This window comes from Heterodontus francisci, chromosome 7 (genome assembly GCF_036365525.1).
Source record: "Heterodontus francisci isolate sHetFra1 chromosome 7, sHetFra1.hap1, whole genome shotgun sequence".
NCBI lineage: Eukaryota > Metazoa > Chordata > Chondrichthyes > Heterodontiformes > Heterodontidae > Heterodontus > Heterodontus francisci.
The window spans coordinates 46,503,136-46,529,065 of NC_090377.1; the positions used below are offsets into that span (position 1 = coordinate 46,503,136).

General features: G+C 42.6%; 1 protein-coding gene across 1 annotated transcript in view; it reads left to right on the forward strand.

Annotated features, from left to right (window-relative positions):
• The window catches only part of LOC137371955 (inactive dipeptidyl peptidase 10-like), a 939,618-nt gene that overhangs the window by 84,878 nt on the left and 828,810 nt on the right, over positions 1-25,930 (forward strand). The window lies entirely within an intron of this gene.

A 25,930-nucleotide genomic window follows, 5' to 3' on the forward strand; every position in this document is an offset into this window, starting at 1 on the left:
CGGGGTTGGGGCATGAGATAACAAAAGAGAAGGTGTTGGTAGGACAAGGTCACAGAATAGCTGACCAGAAGGTCATGGAGCAAAGGCAAATGGAGGTTAAAGGCATGCTGAGAGTATGCGTTAGTACAGAGAAGGTGTTAATGGACTGAAACTGAACAGCCACAAGCACAAACATGATAAAAAAAAAACAGTGGGTAGGCACAGTAGAAACAAACGGAACAAACTAAAATAAAATAAATACAAAAAAAAGAAAAAATAACTAAAGATAAAAGTAAAATGGGGGGGGGCCCCGTCATGTTCTGAAATTATTGAACTCAATGTTCAGTCCAGCAGGCTGTAGTGTGCCTAATCGGTAAATGAGATGCTGTTCCTCAAGCTTGTGTTGATGTTCACTGGAACACTGCAGCAATCCCAGGACAGAGATGTGGGCACGAGAGCCGGGAGGGGGGTGTTGGGTGTTGAAATGGCCAGCAACCGGAAGCTTGGGGTCTTGCTTTCGGACTGAGTGGAGGTGTTCCGCAAAGCGGTCACCCAGTCTCTGTTGTGGTCTCCTCTACATTGGGGAGACCAATTATGAACAGCGAATACAATATGCTACATTGAAAGAATTACAAGTAAATCGCTGCTTCACCTGAAAGGAGTGTTTGGGGCCTTGGATAGTGAGGAGGTAAATGGGCAGGTATTACACCTCCTGCGCTTGCAGGAGAAGGTGCCATGGGAAGGGGACGAGGTGGTGGGGGTAATGGAGGAGTGGACCAGGGTGTCATGGAGGGAATGATCCCTTCAGAATGCTGACGGGAAGGGAGGGAAAGATGCCTTTTGGTGGTGGCATCACGCTGATGCTGATGGGGTGGAAACTGAGGACAAGGGGAACCCTGTCGCAGTTATGGGAGGGAGGGGAAGGGGTGAGGGTAGAGGTGCGGGAATGGGCTGGACATGGTTGAAGGCCCTGTCAGCCACAGTGGGGAGGAATCCTCGGTTGAGGAAAAGGGAAGACATATCAGAAGCACTGTCATGGAAGGTAGCATCATCAGAGCAGATGCGTCAGAGATGGAGAAACTGGGAGAATGGAATTCAGTCCTTATAGGAGGCAGGGTGTGAAGAAGTGTAGTCGAGGTAGCTGTGGGAGTCGGTGGGCTTATAATGAATATTAGTAGACAGCCTATCCCCAAAGATGGAGACAGAGAAGTCGAGGAAGGGAAGGGAAGCGTCGGAGATGGACCATGTAAAGGTGAGAGAAGGGTGGAAATTAGAAGCAAAGTTGATAGTTTTCCAGTTCGGGACGGGAGCAGGAAATGATACAGTCATCAATGTACTGGAAAAAGAGTTGGGGGAGGGGGCCTCAGTAGGATTGGAACGAGGAATGTTCGACATATCCCACAAAAAGACAAGCATAACTAGGACCCATGCGAGTGAAAATGATGTGTGTTATAGCTTAAATAGCATGCATATTTTAGTTGCACTACTGACCAATCTAAATCTGGGTGCAAGACTGGAGGAAAGTAATATCAGTAAGTGCAGCTATCGGAAGACTCTCCGAATTCCTGGAAAGTATTCAGAAATTCTTGTGAGAGCCTTGTGTGATAAAATGACAATGAATTCTCAATCTAAGATCTGAGTTGCTGCATTTTTAAAGACTGCCTGTGTCTTGACTTCTTTACAGGCGTTCTCCTATGCGGCTTCTCCTTTGACAGTGTTACAGCTTCAAATAAGAAAAGTTTTTCTTTTACAATAATTGGACATTTTTTGCAATACCATTCAAAGAGCAAATACAGACATTGTGATTATTACAGCTCAGGCAGTGACTTGTGGGGTATTGCAGGGATCGGTGCTAGGACCCCAGCTATTCACAATATATATTAATGATTTAGATGAGGGAACTAAATGTAATATCTGCAGATGACACAAAACTGGGTGGGAGGGTGAGTTGTGAATGGGATGCAGAGAGGCTTCAGGGTGGTTTGGACAAGTTGAGTGAGTGGGCAAATGCATGGCAGATGCAGTATAATGTGGATAAATGTGAGGTTATCCACTTTGGTAGCAAAAACAGGAAAGCAGATTATTATCTGAATGGCTATAAACTGAGAGAGGGGAATATGCAGCGAGACCTGGGTGTTCTCATACACCAGTCATTGAAGGTAAGCATGCAGGTGCAACAGGCAGTAAAAAAGGCAAATGGTATGTTGGCCTTCATAGTAAGAGGATTTGAGTACAGGAGCAGGGATGTCTTGCTGCAATTATACAGGGCCTTGGCGAGGCCACACCTGGAATATTGTGTGCAGTTTTGGTCTCTTTATCTGAAGAAGGATGTTCTTGCTATAGAGGGAGTGCAGCGAAGGTTTACCAGACTGATTCCTGGGATGGTGGGACTGACGTATGAGGAGAGATTGGGTTGGTTAGGATTATATTTGCTGGAGTTCAGAAGAGTGAGGGGGGGAATCTCATAGAAACCTATAAAATTCTAACAGGACTTGACAGGGTAGATGCAAGAAGGATGTTCCCGATGGTGGGGGAGTCCAGAACCAGGGGTCATAGTCCAAGGATACGAGGTAAACCTTTCAGGACTGAGATGAGAAATTTCTTCACCCAGAGAGTGGTGAGCTTGTGGAATTCGCTACCACAGAAAGCAGTTGAGGCCAAAACATTGTATGTTTTCAAGAAGGAGTTAGATATAGCTCTTGGGGCGAAAGGGATCAAAGGGTATGGGGCGAAAGTGGGAACAGGTTACTGAGTTGGATGATCAGCCATGATCATAATGAATGGCAGAGCAGGCTCAAAGGGCCGAATGGCCTACTCCTGTTCCTATTTTCTATGTTTCTATGTCTATATGTGGTGGGAATTGAGATTTGGAGCATCATGTAGCTTGAGTAGCTGCACTGTCTTCTGTGACTTGGTGAACAAAATAATCCTTGCAAAAATGTGAAATTCTTTATCTCTTTTTTTACATGTTCTCGCATTCCCATTATAATTGGCCTCTGCATCTCTGTATTACTTATTTCTTATGCATTGGAGAAAATGTTTCCCAAATGTGTTTTATCAACCAAACAAGATGAGCTTATGAAATGAGGTAGTCCAATTGGAACTTGTGGACATTATGGATTAGGTAAAGTCTCACTCATTATCTAATCTTCGAGAGTTTCAGATCAAGTTTCAGCAGTACATTTCACAATAGAGAAATGGTTAGGATAACAGTAATTCAGGATAAGCAAGATAAGAATGTCCCAAAACTAAACTGTAAATTAGTATTATTAATGTGACTTTCACATTCCCCACCATTCTGTAGCCCTCCCACTGCTCATTACTAATCTCAAATGGATGTTAAAAAAAAAAAATCCCATGGCACTATTTCTAAGAAGAGAACTCGTTCTTCTGAATGTCCTGGACAATATTTAATCCTGAACTAACATCACAAAAAAATCAGATAATCTGGTCGTCATCACATTGTATGCAAATTGGTTGCGACTTTCTAAACATTACTACAGTGATTACACTTGGACATCCTGAGGTTGTGAAAGGCCCTGTGCAAATACAAGTTTTTTTAACAGCAGCAAATTCAACAAATGAATAACTTCAAGTAATTTCAACCAGTAACACCATAATTCATCCGGCTTTTTGGTCATTCTGCACCATTGACACTGGTCACCTTCTACATCAAAAATATCCATCATTCTTATGTTGAAATGAATAGGAAGGCTTGTATGCAGTATATTTCTTCTTTTATGATCTGTTAAAGTATGTATTCAGTGCCACCATTCTTCCAACCACAGCACGGTTACATATTATATCATAACTAAATTGTGATTCTACCGGTCGGAAATAGAGCTTCAACAGTCTCCTCTTGCTTGTGTGCAATCCATTCATGGAAGGAGTCAGATGCAGCATTATATGAACACATTCTCATACATGTATTCACAAATTTTATTTCCCCATCAGCTATACCACTGATATCTCCCTTCAGCTTAGTGATGTGTCATACAGACAGCAGTTTGTGAGGTGCCAGCCACCTTTTGTTCCAGACTTTGATATCCAATATCACAGACCAGGTGTGCACATCATCGACTGATTAATCCTGATCTATATGAGGGGCAAAGTGATGCCTCTGACTGCATCTCAGTGATAAGTTTGTATAGGCTGAGCCACACTTGTAACCATTACTACTTTTTGCCAAAAATCCACTGCATAGTTTGTTCCTATTTCTTAGACTGAAGGTTATCATACTGTTGCAGGCTTAGAGGGGTGAATGACAAAGAAAAATTATTTAGGCGTGTCTTGTAAACCGCAAGTTCAACCTGCATTGGAATTTGTTATCATGGGAGGAAGATCAAAGTGTCCTTCACCCCTTTGCAGTGCCGTCATGAAGGCTGATGTTGGCAGCTAACAGGACGTTGTGTAAGGCACTTGCTTTCTCCCAAAGTGCCAACCAGTTTGTTCTCTACCCCAACCCTGACTCTTCCTCCACCCCCACCTCCAAAGCCCCACTCTCCCCCCACCAACCCCCTCCACTGAACAGGGTCAATTAGATTTGCAAGACCACGTCATGTCTGAAGAGTATTAAATTCAATGGGAGAGATTTTTAAGAATCCTGGAAAATAATGTTTAATGCACTTAACTGATCATCTCAGCTTAAATTTTAAAAGAAATGAGAGAAGGAGGTTCAAAGATACCTCAACTTTAAAAGGGAGGCAAAATGGCAAAGATCCTATAAAGCATATATTTACTGTAAATACTGTATTTTGCCTTGTTATTTTCTAGTTCTTGCGTATTTTCCTCAGGCAATTATTGGTTAGGTGTTTGCTTCAGGGTGAGTGCACATTACCTGAGGGGAACAAATTTAATTTCTGCTTAGCTCTTGAATATATGGGATTGTATCGAAGAAAGCAAATGACCAGTGTTATCATAAATACAACAGTATTAATAATTACCATGTATTCTTTTAATATCCAAAATCCTCTTGCATTTATATTTTTCACAAATTGGAAAGCAAGAATCCATTTGCAATATATATGACAACAAGAGCTCAATCCATCCATTGACATGTTCCCTGCTGTATTCTAATTCAAAGCTAGTGTCATTAAAAAACAATGACTTGCTTTTCCTTCATTGCTGTGACTATTACATGTCCTAGCAATTTTGTGAACTCAGTTCCTTTCATCACTGATACTACCAAATAATTAATGAATGAATGGCGTGACTGAAACCCACTTTTGTATTGGATTTAGAAACATCCAAACAAAGCTATATTAAATGCCGAATATTGAAGCTTTGAATAGAAAAACAAAAGATAAATTCCACAAATTAGAAGACTCACTTTACACAGCCATTATTATACCTAAGTTTTAGTCACAGCTATTCAGCAAGGCTTAGTTTATGTGTAAAGTACTGTATTTTTCTCATACTAATAGCCACTTTCATCCAGACCTTTCATGGTATTAATGCAATTATCTGTGGCAGTCACATCAACTCTAAAACTCCCAGAGCAGATCCATTCATTCATCCCATAATAACACATTTCAATTGTGATAACTGTGAATTGGCCCTGTAAGAGGAAAATGCATAATCAGTAGTTTTGCTGGTTTAGCTCAGAATGGTTCCATTATTAAGGAAGTAATAACAGGACATTTAGAAACTCAAAATGCAATCCAGCAGAGTCAGCATGGTTTTATGAAGGGTAAATCGTGTTTTACTAATTTGCTAGAGTTCTTCTAAGATGTAACAAGCAAAGTGGATAATAAGAATCCTGTAGATGTAGTATATCTGGACTTCCAGAAGGCATTTGATAAGGTGCCACACAAAAGGTTAATACACAAGGTAAGATCACATGGGGTCAGGGGCAATTTATTAGCTTGGATAGAGGATTGGCTAACCAACGGAAAACAGTCGGGATAAATGGGTCTTTTACTGGTTGGCAAGGTGTAAATAGTGGGGTGCCACAGAGTTCGGTCCTTGGGCCCCAGCTATTTACAATCTATATAAATGACTTGGATGCAGGGATAGAAAGTACTATAGCCAAACTTGCAGATGACACTCAAATAGGAGGAATATTTAGTTGCAATAAAGAAATAAGAAATTTTACATATGGATAGGCGAGGTGAATGGGCCAAAATTTGGCAGATGGAGTTTAACGTGGATAAATGTGAGGTTATCCATTTTGGTCAGAAGTATAGAAAGGCAAATTATTATCTAAATGGAGAGAAACTTCAGAGTGCTTCCATGCAGAGGGATCTGGGTGTCCTCGTGCATGAATGGTAGAAAGCTAGTATGCAGTTACAGCAGGTGACAAGGAAGGCAAATGGAATTTTGACATTTATTGCTAAAGGAGTAGAGTATAAAAGTAGGGAAGTGTTGCTACAACTGTACAAAGCATTAGTGAGACTGCACCTGGAGTATTGCGTACAGTTTTGGTCCCCTTACTTGAGGAGGGATGTAGTTGCATTGGAGGCAGTTCAGAGGAGATTCACTAGATTGATTCCAGAGATGAGGAGTTTGTCTTATGAAGAGAGATTGAGCAGTTCAGGGCCTTTACTCTCTGGAGTTTAGAAGAATGAGAGGAGATCTAATTGGGGTATATAAGATAATTAAGGGGATTGACAAAGTAGACGTAGAGAGGATGTTTCCTCTCGTGGGGCAATCTGAAACAAGAGGTCATAGTTTTAGGACAAGGAGTAGCAGATTTAAAACTGAGATGAGGAGAAATTACTTCTCTCAAAGGGTCGTGAGTCTGTGGAATTCACTATCCCAGAGTGCGGTGGATGTCGGGACATTGAGTAAATTTAAGGAGGAGATAGGCAGATTTTCAATTAGTAATGGGTTGAAGGGTTATGGAGAATGGGGAGGAAAGTGTTGAGGCTCGAGGGGCTGAATTGCCTACTCCTGCTCCTTGTTCTTATGTTCCTGTCAGCCCTTGAAACTGACTATTTCAGACATTTGCCAATAAACCTCTGATTTGAGTACATAGTTCCAACATACTAAGTCCTTTGTATCGACTCTTGCTGTGCAGCAGTACTGAACAGAGCATTAAATATTCTCCAATGATCTAGTTCCTAAAACTAAATTCGCTTAATCCATTGACAAATTTCACTGAGCCAGCAGCATATTCTGCAGATCGAATTTCTTTCAGGGTTCTTTCATTTAATGTAAATTACATTTTGTGTTTCTGGATTTGACTTTATACAATCAAGGTTCATAATAAATGCCTAGGTTGGCCATAATATATTTATTATAGTTATAAATTTCTAGAAATCCTATTTGGAGTCTAATCCTAGAATTTGCACGGATCTTTGTTTATCAGGTTGGAAATATATATTTTTTTTTATTTACTGAGAGATACAGCACTGAAACAGGCCCTTCGGCCCACTGAGTCTGTGCCGACCATCAACCACCCATTTTATACTAATCCTACATTAATCCCATATTCCCTACCACATCCCCACAATTCTCCTGCCACCTACCTACACTAGTGGGAAATTTACAATGGTCAATTTACCTATCAACCTGCAAGTCTTTGGCTGTGGGAGGAAACCGGAGCACCCGGCAGAAGCCCATGTGGTCACAGGGAGAACTTGCAAACTCCACACAGGCAGTAACCAGAATCGAACCTGGGTCGCTGGAGCTGTGAGGCTGCGGTGCTAGCCACTGTGCCACCCATATACTTCAAATAATTTCCATTTCCGTTGGTGAGAGCAAGACAGGGTGGAAATTTCAACACAGGGTGGATTCTTCTCCGTGATCCTACCCGAAATTACCGCAGGTTACCATCATCGCACTATTGCTACTTGAACTGGACTTCCCCCACCACACCCCTTCTGCCACCAGAACAGTCACTAAGCACTCAATGCTGCCAATCATATGCAAATAGTGGTGGGGATGAGGCGGTGTCTATGTTCCCAGTTGATTTCCCTCCTTTTACTGTTCCACTTATTGCTGCTGCTAGGGCCGCCAGGTGGAGGGTGGTGGTAGGTCCCAGGATGCAGCAATAAAAAATGAACAATACTTGCATTTATATATTGCCTTTCATAACCTCAGGGCATCGCAAAATGCTTTACAGTTAATGAAGTACTTCTATTAAAAAAAAAAGGAAATGCTGTTCATTAATCTAGAAATAAATTCCCTGAGACCCCCAGTGGAGAAAGGAAGCTTTGTATCAGCCTTCTCTCCCTTTATTCAGGCCCAGCACTTAGCAGTGAAGGCCTCAGTCTTGGCCAAGGCCTTCAGAAGAAACCTTATACAGTTTTCAGGTGCTTCTACCCCTTTATTGTTCCTCACCATCTCTACTCGTACTGCAGTCAGAATTCCACTCTGAAGAGCAGAGTCCTAGCCATGGTGTTGTGTTCTAAAAATAAAGACTATGGCCGGGATTTAACCATAGATAGACGGAAGCCGGCCGTCGACTGAAAAGTCGGTGGCGAACCTGCTTCTGCCTGGCCTGGGAATGTGACTGATATTTTGTGGGTCACAGGGCTTCAATTGTTCTGAGGCGGGACTTCCACCCGCTTGAGGTAGGAAGTCCCACCTAATGGAGCTGCTGGCCAATCAGCGGGCCAGCAGTTCCTAGACCCAGCAGCATCACCGGGAGCAGTGGCCACTGCTGGGACTACAGCCCAGCATGAAGTAAAGATGCTGGGGAGCCTGGAATGCAGGTTGGTTTTGGTTGCCTCGCTGGGGGTAATCAGTTGGGCCCCGGCGAGGCAGAGGTGGTGGGTTGGGGGTATGGGGGGTGCATATTGGGTATTAGGGGTGGTTGGGGTAGCAGGGGCGGCCTTTCATGGGACACAGGGTGCTTTTGTCAGGCGGTTTCTCTCGGGTCTAGGACGCCCACTTGCCATTCGTAAAATCCGCATGGAGGCGGGTGAAGGCCCTTAAATGGCCGTTAATTGGCCACTTAAGGGCCTTGAGTGTCCTAGGGCAGGCGGGCTGTTATTCGCCACCACCGCCCTGCGTAAAGTGGAGGCGGGAGCAGGTCGGGAAGGGCTCCCAGAGCCGCCTGCTCCACTTTACACCAACCCCCCACCACCATTCCACTCTTTGGGGTGGCGTAAAATTCAGCCCCGTATTTTTCTTTCCATAAAGAAAATTAAAGTTGAAAAATGGCCTTTACTGCTGTTGTTTTCTCTTTGTTTTCTTCAAACAAAAGTTTGATACTGAATAAGAAAGAAGATCGTGATAGGATAGATTTTGCTTCTGAAGATTTAATTAGCAGGCCAATCAAGAAGTATCTGTAATAAAAACAATGTGCTAGAAATACTCGAGGTCTGGCAGCACCTGTGGAGAGAGAAGCAAAGTAAATGTTTCAGGTCAGTGACCTTTCATCAGTTTTGGCAAAGGTTGGAACTGTAATAGGTTTAAAGCAACTGAAGTGGGGGTGGAGGAAAAGAGAGTAAGAGGGAAGATGTTTCTGGGACAGAGGGCCAAAGAGATTAACTGACAAGGAGGTCATGGGGCAAAGGCAAAGACAGTGTGCTAATGGTGTGGTGAAAGACAAAGCATTAGTGCAGAGAGGGTGTTAAATGACAGAATAATGAACAGCCCTAGTCAAAAGCACAAACATGAAAAACCAGTGGGCAGGCACATGGTAAAAAAAAAAGTGAAATGAAATAAAATAAAGTAAAAATAAAAAGGGCCAGTCATGCTCTGAAATTTCAGAGCATGATTGGCCCTTTTGTTTTTTTATTTTTACTTTATTTTATTTTGTTTCATTTTTTTTTTATCATGTGCCTGCCCACTTTTTTTTCATGTTTGTGCTTTTGGCTAGGGCTGTTCATTATTCTTTGCCCCATGACCTCCTTGTCAGTTCATCTCTCTGACTCTCTATCCTATCAACACCTTCCCTTTTGTTCTCTTTCCCCCCCACCCACCCCCCCACTACCCCAACCCACTTTATTTGCTTAAAACCTATTACGTTTCTAATCTTTGCCAGTTCTGATGAAAGGTCACGTACCTGAAACTTTACCCTGCTTCTCTCTCCACAGATGCTGCCAGACCTGCTGAGTATTTCCAGCACTTTCTGTTTTTATTTCAAATTTCCAGCATCCACAGTATTTAGCTTTTATATTCGTATCTGTAATAATGCTGCTTGTATACTTCTTGAGCAACAGTATTGCCAGGTAAGGGTATAAATAGTTAATATTTCGACTTTCCATCTGTGGCATGTACAAAACTTTGACCAAATTAAGCAAAAATCTCATAGCCTATTTCAGGGACTGGGATTTTGGTGTCCTGATTTACAAAGTTCTTTCAAAATGAACAAAAATTTTGATTAGGGAAAAGGCCCATAAACATGAAAAAGAGGTTTAACAGTTTGATAGTACATCGAGGACCAAATCAACTTGGGGATGATCATTGCAATTATCTTGGAGAAATCCGCACTGAGTTTCCTGAATTTAAAATGAGCATTTCGGTAAGGCAATAATAGCATCCTGTCTTAATATGGATGTCAAGAACATAAATGGACGATGCTTTGAGTTTTGACTTTTTGTTTTAAAAGATCTGAAGTCAAGAAATCCAATTGTCGCACAGTCAGGTCAATGAAAGTAAGTGTAGGATACCAACAGAAGCTTCGGAACTCTTCTGTGTTAGTTAAAGACATCAGAATTTAAAGCCCAAAACATAGTACTGAGCAACTGTCTGAAAGACTGCCTTGTAGGATTAATAAACCCATATCTTAAACTGCACTGGACACTCCTGACACTGTTGCAGATGGATCAGAGATGGTTGCATTCACAGATGTATGGAGTTGGCCTTCTGAATCCCACTCAGTTCACTAGTTGGCTGAGCTGTCAACCACCACTGCAATTCACTTAGCAAGAGATCCCATAGGAGGAGGGCATACAGACTGCTCATACATAATGGTTCACAAATCAGTAGAGAAACTTTAAAATACCCTAGAAAAGTACTGTGAAGGCTTACACCACATGCACTTATTCACCAAATCAAATTATGTCTCATATAATATATCTTGTTGTCTGTCATGCATTTATTCATGGAAAAGGAAGCATCGTTTTTACAAAAGTAGACCAAAGAGAATACATGCAGTTCTGAGGCAGAAATAAAACTGATGAATTACCTAACAAATTATTGCTGCCTGTTCTACTGCTCCCTGCTGAAATATATGTAGGTTTTTTATTCATTCCTGGATGTGGGCAAGGCAGCATTTACTACCCGTCCCTAATTGCCTTTGAGAAGGCGATGGTAAGCCATCTTCTTAAACCTCTGCAGACCATGTGGTGAAGGCACCCACACAATTCTGTTATGTAGGGAGTTCCAGGACTTCAACTCAGTGGAGGGGGACTTGAAGGTGGTAGTGTTCCCATGCGCAGGCTGTCCTTGTCCTTCTAGCTGCTAGAGGTCTCAGGTTTGAGAGGTGCTGTCGAAGAAGTGAGTGTATGATTAAAAGGAGCTTCAGTTACCTTGTTAATGCATCAATGAATACCACATTAACTAATTCTTGGGAAGTCCCCTTTGGCAAAACTCATCACAAATACTGGATAATTGCAACTACTGTAGCAGCTTCTCTCCCTAGGGCAAATGTCTGCCTGTGGTGTGTCTTTTATGCCCCTTACACTCTCAGGGTATTTGTTCTGTCAATGCTCTACCAAAACTTTCAAATCTTGCCCTTCCTTCCTAAAATTAACTTACGTTTGATTGTGAGTAATGAACTCAACCACACCCTGAACAAAACTGCAAGAATTACTTTCAAGTGTGCTTTATCAAGAACTTCACAGATGAAAGGAATCATAAGGAACAGAATGGGTGTGTGTACCCAGACAATTCTGAATCCATAGGGGAGAATATTAAAACCAGGAATGGAGGCAGGCAGGTGCTAAAAATAGTGCTGCCGGCTGGCTTGCCTGTTCCCCAGCTCCAACCGCCCCAACCATTTTCCCAGAGGCAGGATGGGGAGGGCAGGGGGGGGCGGTGGGGGTTGGCAGGGCTACCCACATGAAAGCATTAAAGTGAGTGGAAGGGGATATAGGTCTGGAGAAGATTACAGAGATAGTGTGAAAAGGAAGTATGGGCAGGATTTTCCTGCAAGCTTCGGAACCATGCCATCAGGCTCAAATAGGAATCATAAGCCCACAAGCGGCAGGGAGTCAATTCAGCAAATTAAAAGCCACTTAAGACCAATTGTTGGAGGCCAGCTGTGATTTTTAGTTGGCATCCAGGTCCCCACATATAAACCCACGGGGGGAAGTTTTAACTGCCTGAAGACGGCCTCCCAGGCTTAGAGGCCTTCCCTGCCTGCCTGGGTTCAGCAGTAGCCACAGGCCAACTATGGTGGCCAGGCTGCTGAATCTATTTTTTACATTAACTTTGAAAAAGTTGGAGAGAGGGCATCCGGCTGTTGCTTTCAAGCTGGAGGACCTTTGGCCAATCCATGGGAAATCACAGGTGAGTGACTGTTTCCCACACAGTGCAGGCTTCTGACCCCAATTTGATCTTGAACGTGGGGTTTAGAAGCCTGCAGGAAAAACCTGTCATTGTCTCTCTTCACACTATCTCTGTAATCTTCTCCAGACCTATATTCCCTTCCACACTTTGTTGCTTGCCTTTTGTGCTTCCCCACCCAGCAACAAGTGAATATCCTCCTTGGGAGGAAGGAGATAATAAAGATCCCTGAGTTAGAGATGATTCCAAGATAATACGGATGAGAATGGAAGTTTAGAACCCAGCTAATCTGCGAATGGATCAGCTAAACTAATATCTGAACGATGCAGGTGTTTGGTACTCCAGGTCATTGTCGTCAATTGACCAGCCAGCTAGGCTTACCAAGGGAACTTGGAACATAAGAACAAGGAGCAGGAGTAGGCAATTCAGCCCGCGAGCCTGCTCCACCGTTCAATACAATCATGGCTGATCTTATCTTGGTTTCAACTTCACTTTCCTGCTTGTTCCCCATAACCCTTCAACCCATTACTAATTAAAATTACTCAATGTTGCGGCATCCACCGCCCGCTGGGGTAGTGGATTCGACAGGCTCACGACCCTTTGAGAGAAGTAATTCCTCCTCATTTTAGTTTTAAATCTGCTACCTCTGATCCTAAAACTATGACCTCTGGTTCTAGATTGCCCCACGAGAGGAAACATCATCTCTATGTCTACTTTGGCAATCCCCTTAATCATCTTGGATACCTCAATTAGATCTCCTCTCATTCTTCTAAACTCTAGAGAGTAAAGGCCTAAGCTGCTCAATCTCTCTTCATAAGACAAACCCCTCATCCCTGGAATCAATATAGTGAACCTCCTCTGAACTGCCTCCAATGCAACTACATCCCTCCTCAAGTAAGGGGACCAAAACTGTACGCAATACTCCAGGTGCGGTCTCACTCCAACTTGGGAGATAAACCTTTCTCTGGTGGCTCAAATTATTCACACTCTAATCTAGATCATTTCTTTAGTAGTCTTTAGTAGTCTTTACGCTTTTGTGAAGTGTTGTGGGATATTTTTCTACATGAAAAACACTATTGCAAGTTGTTGTTGCTTCGGGTAATGTTGCAAGTCAATGCCAAATATTTAAAGTGGTATCAGGTGAAGAAGCAGCTGGATTTAACCTATGTTCTCTATTTGGTAACACAAAGGCAAAAGACTGCGGAAGCAGGAAATCTGAAATGATATTGTTAATTTGTGCAGTTTAGCTGGTAAAACTCGGAGAGTATCCCTGTGTACTGTTGAAGAACCCTAAGCCTTTATTCTGTCAATTTTGCCTAAGCTTTCTGGACTTTGGTAAGTGAGGGTGACTGTATGAGGAGAAAGTGGGGTGAGCACTGCCTCAGTCATACAGAAATCTATTGGCAATTTCACAGTAACTGTGTTTGGATATTCTTAGACGTGGACTCACCTTTGCAAATGGAATTTTACGTGGGAGCAAAGTTTTGCATGTATAAAATCATAAAAGACTATACAGTCAATAATATGCCCCCCAATTGACAGAACCTGCGTTATTCAGGGATGTCAATGTGCCCATGCAGAAATGAGCCCCATAATGCAAGGTTAGCTCTTTAAATATTTTTCTGGTGCTCCTGTCAGCAGATGGCTGGCTGGTCCTAGGGAAAGGTAAAAGCCACTAGACAAAACTTTTTTTTTTGTCATTGGGCCTTCTTTTCAGTACATGTTGGGAATGGGCTCTTGTTAACTGCTGAGCTGTTCAGGCAGTCCAGTTGTATGTTGCAGTTGTGTTATCTATTTGCAATATCTGCAAAACCCTAATTAGCCTTGAGAATAGTTTGCATTCTGGACCCTGCCAGCTGTATTGGGCAGCTGAAAGCTCATCTGTTACTTCATAGCCCTCCAGTTATCTTGCTTCTTAATGTTGGGGAGGTATCATGTTATTGGCCTCAATGTTACTGCTTCTATCAGTCTTGTTGCTTTGTTTACTCACATTAACATTTTTGTTAAGCCACATCAACTGAGGCCTATTTTGTCATCTATTTTCTTACTTGCAACCAAGAGTAAACAGTGCAGCTGCATGATCATGCCACATTTGCTTTATGAGCATGCCAAACAGTGTGCTGCAGGTGAGATTAGGAAAATACTTTAACTATTGGAAACTGTTTTTGTATCTGCCATAAGTGTACAAATAAGGCTAAACTTGCCAAATCCTAACCTCCAATAAGGTACCTTGCTCGCTGTGGGCATACATCCGAAAATCACAAGCAGAACAAGCAATTTTTGAATAAATACTTCATCACATATGAGGGCTTGGACTATCTCGCTGATAAAGCAGGAGTATTTTCTCTCTGTTTCCTCATTAAAGTCATTAGTTAGTGAGAAGAGAATCCTCTTCTTCCTCTCCCAAAGGAATTACAAGGCTATCCATCCTAATCTTTGACATTTCCAATTTTCTCTCTGTTATACTCTTGATTACTATTAATCTAATGCTTGGAAGTCAATTCTAATTATCAAAATAATGATTTGATAGCTTCTCCTTTTTACATTTTTTTCCAAGATCTTCCACTTACTACTATTTTAGTTACCTATTTTTATATCCTGCGCTGCACTATTATTCTGTACAAGCTTTATTTTCAAACCACATGATTTTTTAAAATTTACTTTTCATTTTCTTATCCTCCTACTTACCATACTGGATTTTATTTAGATTTTTAAGTTCCTGCACTCCCCAAAAAGCTATTCATTTATTTCTCTTCTAATATTGCTCTGATTGACAGAAATATTTTAATTGCAGTCGCGGTGGAAATGAGCAGCTTTGGTCACAAAAGCTTTTCATCTATGTCCAACTATAAATGATTTCCATCATATTGTTGAATAAAATGTTTCTTTAATTTCTCAAGATATGGGTAACACTGGTAAAACTGCATTTATTGCTCATTCTTAGTTGTGCTGAGAATGTGGTGGTAGGCTTTCTCTTTAAACAACTGCAAACCTTGTGATGGTGCTGCGGCCTTTGCCATGGTGGAGGTTGCAATGAAGGCAGTTGCTGTCAGAGTAGCCCTAGTTAGTTCCTGCAGTGCATCCGATAGATCATACCTACTCAACCAGTGTGTGTGCTAGCGGAGGGGTTGAATATTGAGCCTGGTGACTAGGGTGCTAATTAAATGCACTGTTCTGTCCAGGACAGTGTTGAACTTTTTCAATGTTGTTACAATGGTCCACAATTGTCCAGGTGAGCAGTGAGAATTGAATCACACCCCTGACTTGAACCTTGTAATTGATGAATAGACTTTGAAAAGTCAGGAGATAAGTTACTCATTGTAGAGTGCCCAGTCTCTGCCCTGTTCATGTAGTCATAGCATTGATGTGGCTGGTCCAGGTAAGCTTCTGAGTGACTGAATTTTGAGGAAGGCTGCTGACACAGAATTTTTTCTTTATTCTTTCATACACTGAACTTTTTACCCAAGTTTTATTTTAACCTTTAGCTTTTTTCGTATTTGTTTATGGAATGTGAGAGCTGATGGTATGGCCAGCTTTTATTGTCCATCTTTAATTCCCCTGGAAAAGGTGATGGTGAGCAGCCTTCTTGAACTGCTGCAATCCATGTGGTGTAGGTATTCCCACAGCTATGCAGTACGGAATTCGATGATTTTGACCCAGCGGCAATGATAAAACGACAACAAACTTGCAAGTCAGGATGGTATGAGACTTGGAGGGGAAGTTGCAGGTGACAGTTTTTCTATGCACTTGCTGCCCTTGTCCTTCTAGGTGGCAGAGGCTGTGGTTCTGGGGGATGCTATCAAAGAAGCCTTGGTGTGTTGCTGCACAACATTTTGTAGATGGTACATCCTGCAACCATGGTGGTGGAGGGAGTGAATTTTTAAGGTGGCAGGCTGCTTTGAACTGGATGGTGTCGAGCTTCTTGAGTGTTGTTGGAGCTGCACCCATCCAGGCAAGTGTTGAATATTCCATCACACTCCTGACTTGTGCTTTGTAGATGGTTGAAAAGCTTTGGGGAGTCAGGAAGTGGGCTGCTTGCCACAGAATTTCCAGCCTCTGACATGCTCTTGTAGCTACAGTATGTGGCTGATCCAAGCCAGTGTCTGGTCAATGGTGATCCCCAGGATGGTGGGGGATTCAGCAATGGTAATGCCATTGAACATCAAGGTGTGATTGGTTAGATTCTCTCTTATTGGAGATGATCATTAGTTGGCAAATGTTACTTGTCACATATCAGCCCAAGCCTGAATGTTGTCCAGGTCTTAGTGCATGCGGGAACAGAATTCGTCATTATCTAAAGAGTCGTGAATGAAACTGAACATTGTGCAATCATCAGCAAGCATTCCCACTTCTAACTTTATTTTGGGGGGATGGTCATTGATGAAGCAGCTGAAGATGATTGGGCCTAGGACACTGCCCTGAAGAACTCCTGCAGTGATGTTCTGGGATTGAATTAATGGGCTCCAACAAGCACAACTTTCTTTATTTATGTGTCTAATGCTTTGTCTTTCAACACACCATTAACATATTGTTTGCCTTTGCTCCGTGACCTTTTGGTCAGCTATGTGGCCTGGTCCAATCTGCACCTTCTCCTTTGTTATCTCTTGCCCCACCCCCACCTCACTTGCTTATAACCTGTGACTTTTCTAATATTTGTCAGTTCTGATGAAGGGTCACTGACCCGAAACGTTAACTCTGCTTCTCTTTCCACAGATGCTGCCAGACCTGCTGAGTGGTTCCAGCATTTCTTGTTTTTATTTCTTTATTTGTGTTAGGTATGGCTCCAGCCAGTGGAGAGTTTCCCTGTGATTCCCATCAACATAGAGTAATAGAGTTATACAGCACAGAAACAGGCCCATCGTGTCTGTGCCGGCCATCAAGCACCTAACTATTTTAATCCCATTTTCCAGCACTTGACCTGTAGCCTTGTATGCTATGGCGTTTCAAGTGCTCATCTAAATACTTCTTAAAAGTTGAGGATTCCTGCCTCTGCGACCTCTTCAGGCAGTGCCTTCCAGATTCCAAACACCCTCCGGGTGAAAACATTTTTCCTCAAATCCTCTCTAAACCTCCTGCACTTTACCTTAAATCTATGCCCTCTGGTTATTGACCCCTCCGCTAAGGGAAAAAGTTTCTTCCTATCTAACCTATCAATGCCCCTCATAATTTTGTATACCTCAATCATATCTCCCCTTAGCTTTCTCTGCTCTGTGGAAAACAACCCTAGCCTTTTCAGTCTCTTTTCATAGCTGAAGTGCTCCAGCCCAGGCAACATCCTGGTGAATCTCCTCTGCACCCTCTCCAGTGCAATCACATCCTTCCTATAGTGTGGTGCCCAGAACTTCAATTTTATTCGGGCTCCTTGATGCCATAATTGTCAAATGCTGCCTTAATGTCAGGGGTATTCACTCCCTTCTCACCTCTGGAATGCAGCTTTTTCATCCATTTTTGTCCACTTAACGAACTATGGCAGTCAAACTTCCTGTAGCTTTCTGTTGGTGCGTTCAAACTAATAAGGACAGAAGGAATTTCAGTCTCATTTCCAACAATCTCTGTCAAGTAAGTTTCCAGTGTAAACAGATTTTTATTCCAAGAGAGTCTGAGAGTAAAAAAAAAACTAGAATTGTCATAATGATCTTCAATATAAAGGTGATTTGAGCAGAAAACTCTACTGAGCATTTTTGTAAGATAACATTTCAAGAGTTTTTTGAAAGACCATCAGTAAAGAGATTGTTTTGTAAATGCAATCTATAGTGCTTAGTGTGATCAGTCATGTGACCACTGGTGAAGGAAAGCAGCAACAAACAAAATGAAATAATGGGAAGTCAGACTAACACAAATGACAGCCCAATAGAACAGCAATTCAATCTTTGACCACCCAAAAAATAAGAACTAAGGAGGGAAGTGAAGCCAAAAGGGTTTCTGTAAGTCTTTAAATGCTTTAGTACTGATCTTTCAGAAAGCAATTTTCCAAAATTCCACTGGCAGACTTGCAAAGCAATATTTATAGGGACTGAAATCGGAGCTCAGATTTTAACTCTCGGTGCAGATGTGGTGTGCCCGGGCCAGAATGAACGGCATGCTCGTGTCAAGCGCTGCGTGAGGCCTGGGGAGATTTTGACTCACTGGCCTCATTTCCATGATTTGAGGTCAAACTCTCACCCAAACACAGCAGGAACCACTAGGTGGCTGATGGGCGGGAGAAGGATGATGGGTAGCCAAGGAACACTGCAATGGACCTGAAGAAACGGTCCCTGGAACTAAGCTAAGTGGTTAAGGATTGGTCAGACAACCATAACAGTCTGGATAGGGAGTGGAAGCTTAGAAAAGGGAAAGCTCAATGGGTGGAATTTAATGGGGGCTTCAGGAGTGGGCAGGGGGAGGGGTGAAAAATTGGGAGGGCGAGTGGAGGCAGCATGTCTGTCACCTTCCTGCTGCAATGGCATTTTGCCAGTGGTGGGGAAGGTGACGGATGACCCTCTCATCCAGAGGCCAATTGAAGTCTTTGAGTGGCCAATTAAGGGCCTCTTCCCACTGCCGCTGGAATTTTACCAGCGGCGAGTGGGCCCGACACCACATGGGAAGACCGCCTGGTAAATCAGAGCGGGCTCCGGGTGGGGGTGTCCTCCTGATCGGGCACTCTGTGGCCCACGGAGGGGCCCCCAGCAGCAATGGCCGCCCTCATTGGCAACACCCTCCCCTGTCCTAAATCAACCATCTCACTCCCCAGCCCCTGCTGGGGTCTGCCTGACTGGCCCCGGCCACCCCCAACCCACTTACCTTAGTCTGAGAGCAGCATCCATGATGCTGCTCCAGGGTGGGTGCAGTTCCAGCAGTGGCCACTGCTCTCGGTGGTGCTGCTGAGACTGGAGCTGACCATCCTCCAATTGGCCAGCAGTTCTTGGAGGCGGTATCCCATCTTTAAAGGGAAGGGAGCCCCGGTGCCAGGCAGTTAATTGCCTGAGCACTGAAAAATGCATCTTGGAGTTCCCTCAAATGGCCAAGGCTGGGTTGCCCCTGGCTTTCCGGCCTGACATTGGGACTCCCACCATGCCAACACAATTCAGCCCAATGTTCCCTTGTGGGGAACAGCTCCTCCTGACTCACAGGGAAGCCATTTTTTTTTTTAAAGCTTGCCTTCTAGGCCTCTTCTTGCTCCACATCTGCTTGTTGCCAGCTTTCTCTGAAGGTGGGGAGGAGGCCGGAGTTCCGGCACTTGCTGACACATGTAAAACAGGGTTAAAATCACATTTGGATTCTCATTGTGTCATATGACCTCTGTTATATATTTATGAGGTGCCTGCCTGCCTGCAACAATTGCCTTTGCACCTCCTGGAGCCAGGACTAAAAATAGTAGTGGATCTGCGTGAGGTATGAGTTGAGTGCTCAGCCCTGAATTTAACCCCTCGTCCGCCATGTTCTTTTCAGCTGCAGGGAGTTAAAATTGGGACTTGAAAGTTGTAATAGATCCTGTGCAATTTGGGGAAAATAAATTCTTCGAATCATAGAAAGTTTACAGCACAGAAAGAGGCCACTTGGCCCTTCATGTCTGCGCCAGAATTGTAGTAAAGTTTTCAAAATTTCAATTTTACCATGCACCCTAGAATATGAGAGGATTGTTGAAGGTAACATTACCCGAGAGGACTGGTTTTTTTATATATTAATTGATTGATTGATATGGGTTATTGGTCCACACATACTTCAATTTTGTCTGGGGGGTCTGGCTACCATTTGGTGGGTGGGGCATTGGACAGTCTGGCCATGATTGGGGATAGTCTAGTGTAAGTGGGGCCCAAGTTTTCACTGTGAAGCCTGAGGGGTGGGGGGAGGGGGGGGGGTGGCCTCCTGGCCTACAAGAAGCCTGAAAAATAAATTTAAAACTTCTCTTTTGAGTCTCTGCTGGCCTAGGATTAGGCTCCCGGCAGGTTTTACCAGACTTGATCTGCATACTTAAGGTAGGATCTTGTAACCTACTTCTTTGACTAAGCTTCTGATCACCTGTTTTAAAGCTTCCTACTGTGGGTCAGTGTAAATTTTGTTTGCTAATGCTCCTGTGAAGCACCTTGGGACATTTTACTACATTAAAGGCATGATATAAATGCAAATTGTTTTCTGGAGTTCAAACTCCAACAACCCAATAATTTATATGCCACTTTTCTAGATCCAGGGGCTCCTAACTTGCTATATCAGTTAGTTTTCCTTAACTGTGAGTTATGAATATTGTTATCGGTAAGTCTAAAGAGTGTAAATTCCTATGGAGCTATTGATCTTTTTAGCTGAAATAATGGGCTGAATTTTCCTGGCCCTACAGTGACGAGCTTGGAGGCGAAGGGCCAGGAAAATGTGTGAGAGCCTTGTCAGGATGCCTATTTGACGCATTCCTGCTGAGACGGACAATTAGGAGGCTGTCTCAGGGAGTATTGCTCTGCCGATCTTGCTCCCGGCAAGTGCGGTCTCAGGACCCCATTTGGTCCTGACGTCGAGGTCATGAAACCAGTTGGAAAATCTAGCTCAATGGTTTTGGTATCCATGAAACATAAAGACATTTCTTCACCTATGCGTACGCTACCTCATGGTTCAGTTAATTACCTTTCAAATATCTATTCTCAAAGAACACTAAGACATGCACAAAATGGTATGAATGTAGAGATTTAAATCATTATTTGCTCTATGCATTCTTATGTGTAACTGCAGATGTATTGCTGTAAATCCTTTTTCTAAACATTTGTAGATCTTACTTAGCTTGGGCAGTCAATGACTTGCCATGAAATTTCTGATGTTTGCTCCAATCCCACTGCAGCCTAGACATGACCTTACTTTCAAACTAATGAAGAAAAATATCATATGACGGACTCAAGGTAAAAGTATTGTATACCTTATTGACACACTGAAAGTCGCAGATCTATTTTTCCTGTTACTGACATTATAAATTATTGCTTGCATTACCTCTCCAAGTAGATTCAAAGAATTTGCTTAAGATGCAAACACTTTTCCTTCTTATTCATGTTGCCTCTTTGATCTTCAAAACTTCACATCTTTTTCTGAGTTATTTACATGATTATAAAAGATATTTTATCTTTCCATTAATTGCTATGTTGATAAAGTGTCACATAACAGACTTGCTAGAAAAATTAAAGCCCATGGGATGAAAGGGTTGTGGCAACACAGGCACAAAATTGGACAAAGGACAAAAAGCAGAGAGTAATGGTGGACTGTTCTACAGACTTGAGGGACGTATATAATGGTGTCCCACAGCGGTTACAATTAGTACTACTGCCCTTTTTGATGTATATAAATGACCTGGACTTGGGTAGACGGGGCATAATTTTAAAGTTTGAAGATGTTATGAAACACATAAAAGTAGTAAATAATGAGGAGGATAGTAACGGATTTCAGGATGATAGACAGGTGAAATGCGAAAACACATGAGATGAAATTTAATGCAGAGAAGCGTGAAATGAGTGGAAGAATGAGGAAAGGCAATATGAGTTAAATGTTATAATTTTAAAGTGGGTGCAGGAACAGAGCAACCTGGGGGTATATGTATGAAAATCCTCGAAGGTTGAGAAGGCTGTTAGAAAACATATGGAATCTTGGCTTTATTAATAGGAGCATAGAGTACAAAGGCCAAGATGTTATGCTAAACCTTAAAACACTGATTATGTCACAGCTAGAGTATTGCATTCAATTCTGGGCACCACACTTTAGGAAGAAATTCCAGGCCTTAGACCGTGCAGAAGAGATTTCCGAGAAAGGTGCCAGAGATGAGGGACTTCAGTTGGGTGGAGAAACTAGAGAAGCTGGGGTTGTTTTGCTTGCAGCGGAGAAGGTGAAGAAGAGATTAGATAGAGGAGTTGAAAATTATGAATGGTTTTGATCGAGTAAATAAGTCAAAACTATTTCCAGCTGCAGAAGGATCAGTAACCAAAGGACATAGGTTTAAGATGATTGGCAGAAGAACCAGAGGCAACATGAGGAAACTTGTTTTTTGTGCACAGTGAGTTGTGATCTGAAATGCACTGTCTGAAAGGGTGATGGAAGCAGATTCAAGAGTAATTTTCCAAAGGGAATTAGATAAATTCTTGAGAGGAACAAATTTACTGAGTGATAGAGAAAGAGCAAGGGAGTGCTCTACCAAAGAGCTGGCATCAAATGTTCTCCTTTAATCATTCTACGATTCTATGGTAGAGTTTATTTCTTGTCATTGGTGTGTCACCAGCAAAGGTGGTTTATCCCACTGAGTCTCCAGCGATCAGCACCTGACCTGGTATTCATGCACTATGGTCCAAGCCTGGCTGACTGAACCTGGTCACGACTTCCACCATCAAAACAAAATGCCTCATAAATATCCCTCTCTAGCCCAAGTGCATACAACCGTAACCCAAAAAAATTTCTAAATTTTGTTAAATTAAAATTTCTATTTAATGTCTTAGACAGTATCATAAACTGAAAAAAGAAAGTCTCTGCATCATTTTCTACTGTTTAGAAATGTTGTTGTTTCACACCGCAAGATTAAAAACTGCATATCTCTCTCACACAATCAGAATTTATCCACCTGAGCAACAACTCTCCAGTATTTTCTACGCTGTTCTCCCATAACATGGGTCATTCTGGTATGCTGCGCATAGGTTTTTACATACACCAGATAATCACCAATAGTGCTGCTTGCAGTGAGTTGGGGAATATGTTGCTTTACAACATAGTTCTGTTGTCTCAGTAGCACACAATATTATTATTGGTGCTGATTTATGAAAACTAAAGTCAAATCTTTTTTTAATTACAAGATTTTCCCAATGTTTTCAGGATTCATTTTTATGACAGTTTTTCCTGTGAAAACTGTAAATAATTGGTTTTGGTTACTATTGTGTGATGGCTGCATATATGCTTAATTTAATTTCTTTATTTAGAGTAAGATGTGGGCAATTTGTAGATACCTAGGGGATGAATTTTTGAAGGTCCTCCCCATCGTCTACTGTAACTTCAGCTTAAGAACTGTGGAAAACCAAAAAATAAATGTAAACACTGGTTCCATGGTGGATGATGAGGAGAACCCCCACAGAAATTTACTCTCCTAGCTTGTTGCAACACTAGGGCTGGGAGCTGCAATATTAATTTTCTCTGCTCTAGGTTTGTTTTTCACACTGCAGCTGTGTACATAAATAGCTAGCGCAAACTGAATAATTAAAGGATTCTGTTTTAAATTCCCAAGTTCAAATGAAGAGGAGAATTTGGTGGAATTAAAGCCTTTAAGGGTGATTTTTAATCTGACCCATTGGGCGGGGTGGGCAGTTAAAATGACCGGGTTACTTACGTGCCATAAAACTGACCAGATTCTGCCAACTATGATTCTTGTTTATGCGTCTGAAGAAATGGGTAAGCTGTCCACCCAAAACCAGTAGAGCGTCAGCTACAGTTGCAGCTCAGCCTTGAGACTTCTCAGAACTCCTTCCAATGTGCTGTTCTGCATCTAACACATTCCAACTGGTAATGTTCTGTATTTATTAATCACACTTCCAATTATTATGCTGCAAAGTGAAAGTCTCTTTTTGTCTGTTAATGAGCAAAATGTTCTCTTCAGTCATTCATATCAATCAAACATTGGAAAAATGATACCATTTTGGAGAAAACCTTGCATTCCAATATCATTTCCCCATGGATGACTGCTGACCAGGTGTGTGGTGCAGGAGTATACAAAAAATAAGGAATTCTGATAGCATAAAATATTTACACAGTTGTTGGAACTCTTGAGGATTGTGTTACAATGTCATGCACTGTAGGTCAGCTGTTATTGAACAAAAATATTGTACACAAGAGACTGAATAATGTAAAACTAGCAGTTGACTTCCACAGTGAGAACTGAATTTTATTCAGGGCAGCAGTTTTGCTGAAGTTGAATTCTGATAAATATTACTAGTTTGGTAAGCAATGTTACACTTAATCAGGAGTTCTATAAACAGCAAATAAAAATAGCTCATTCGAAAATCTTTGTGCCACATTTGATTTAGAGCGTTGTGGTTCAAATGAGTTCTGGTGCAGAGAAAGCAAATCAGTAACTACGGTGAATGTTTTCTAATTTTGAACTCTCTCCGCATGAATGCGTACTTAGTAATTATGCACAATTATCATCAACCTTTTTTTTTAAGTCTGCATTTCTTTCTTGTAGTAAAGTGTACTGTGCCATTATATTCTACTAAATTGCATGGCCACAATATTTGGCTCAGTAGTGCTGATAATTTTGGAACTAAGGCTGCCAGGTTGTAGAAAGGTGGCATCCGCGCCACTCCCCTCCACCTCCAGCATGGCCTGTGCCGAGCACCATCTTGTTGAGAGCATGAGTTGCTTGTTACTTTCTATAGGTTCTTGCTGAGTTTTTGGAAGAACTGAGCATTTGGAGGAGTTGTAAAAGTTGACAGAGTATGCAGGGAATGGTGCCAGACGTCCCTTCCTAACAGCACCATGGGTTCAAGAAGGAAGCTCACCACCACCCTCTCAAGGGCAATTAGGGATGGACAATAAATGCTGGCCTAGCCAGCAATGCCCACATCCATGAGCAAAAAAAAAAAAATTGGAGGGTATTGATTGCTATTGCAAGGGTTCTGAGAACACCACTTGCTCCCAGTCATAGAATCATAGAAAGGTTAAGGCACAGAAAGAGGTCACTTGGCCCATCGTATCTGTGTCAGCATGTGGGATATAGTTGCAGACTGCAGCAGCAGAGGCAGCAAAGAAGAAAAGCTGCTTACAGACGAGGAGGAGTGGGGGAGAAAGGCTATCGAGTAGGAGACCTTGCCCACCTAGTGTCTCTGAGGGCACCTGTCCTGCCAGCACCAAAGGCAGGGTCAATGTGTTCAGTGGCTGCAATTTCACCAAGGAGGTGGTCACAGAACTGTGCCACCTCTTAGACCTACAGCCTCAGGGCAGGGCAAGGATTGCACTGCCTGTGGCCATCAAGGTGACTGCACCAAGCATTTTTTTTGTGCATGTCCAGCAGCCATTTACTATACGCCACCTCATGTGAATCCTCTGCAGTAGAACTAACATTAACTCGCTCTCTGGGGAGGTGGCACCCGCACAATACTTTCCTCCAGTCTGGTTCCAGCCCACTCATACCCAGGTGCAGAACCTGCCTCTATGCTATCCTCTAAGGGCTGTGCAGTGTCAGTATGTAAGGTGGCTAGCTCCCTAAACCTTCAGCCTCCCACACCATTGGCTGGCCAGGCAGCTGTTCTTGGGTATCTGAAAGCATAAATGCACAAAGACAGATTTGTGCCGAGCACATGCGTCTGTGCCTGCTGCTGCTGCCTATTATGGGTCACCTTGTCCTGCAAAAGAGAGGGAACTGTGTCAGTGTTGTAATGTGCTTGGCTGATGTGTCTACCATGGTTGAATAGCTGGCAGTATGTGGAAGCTGTTGGATGTAAATGTGCAGCTTCTAGCAGTGGTAAGTGTGTGAAGGTGAGGTGAAGCAAATGACTGAGACTTGAGCAGTGATTGATATGTGGTGAATGGAACAGTCTGAGAGGTTAATAGGGCAGTTGGAAGTATGTGG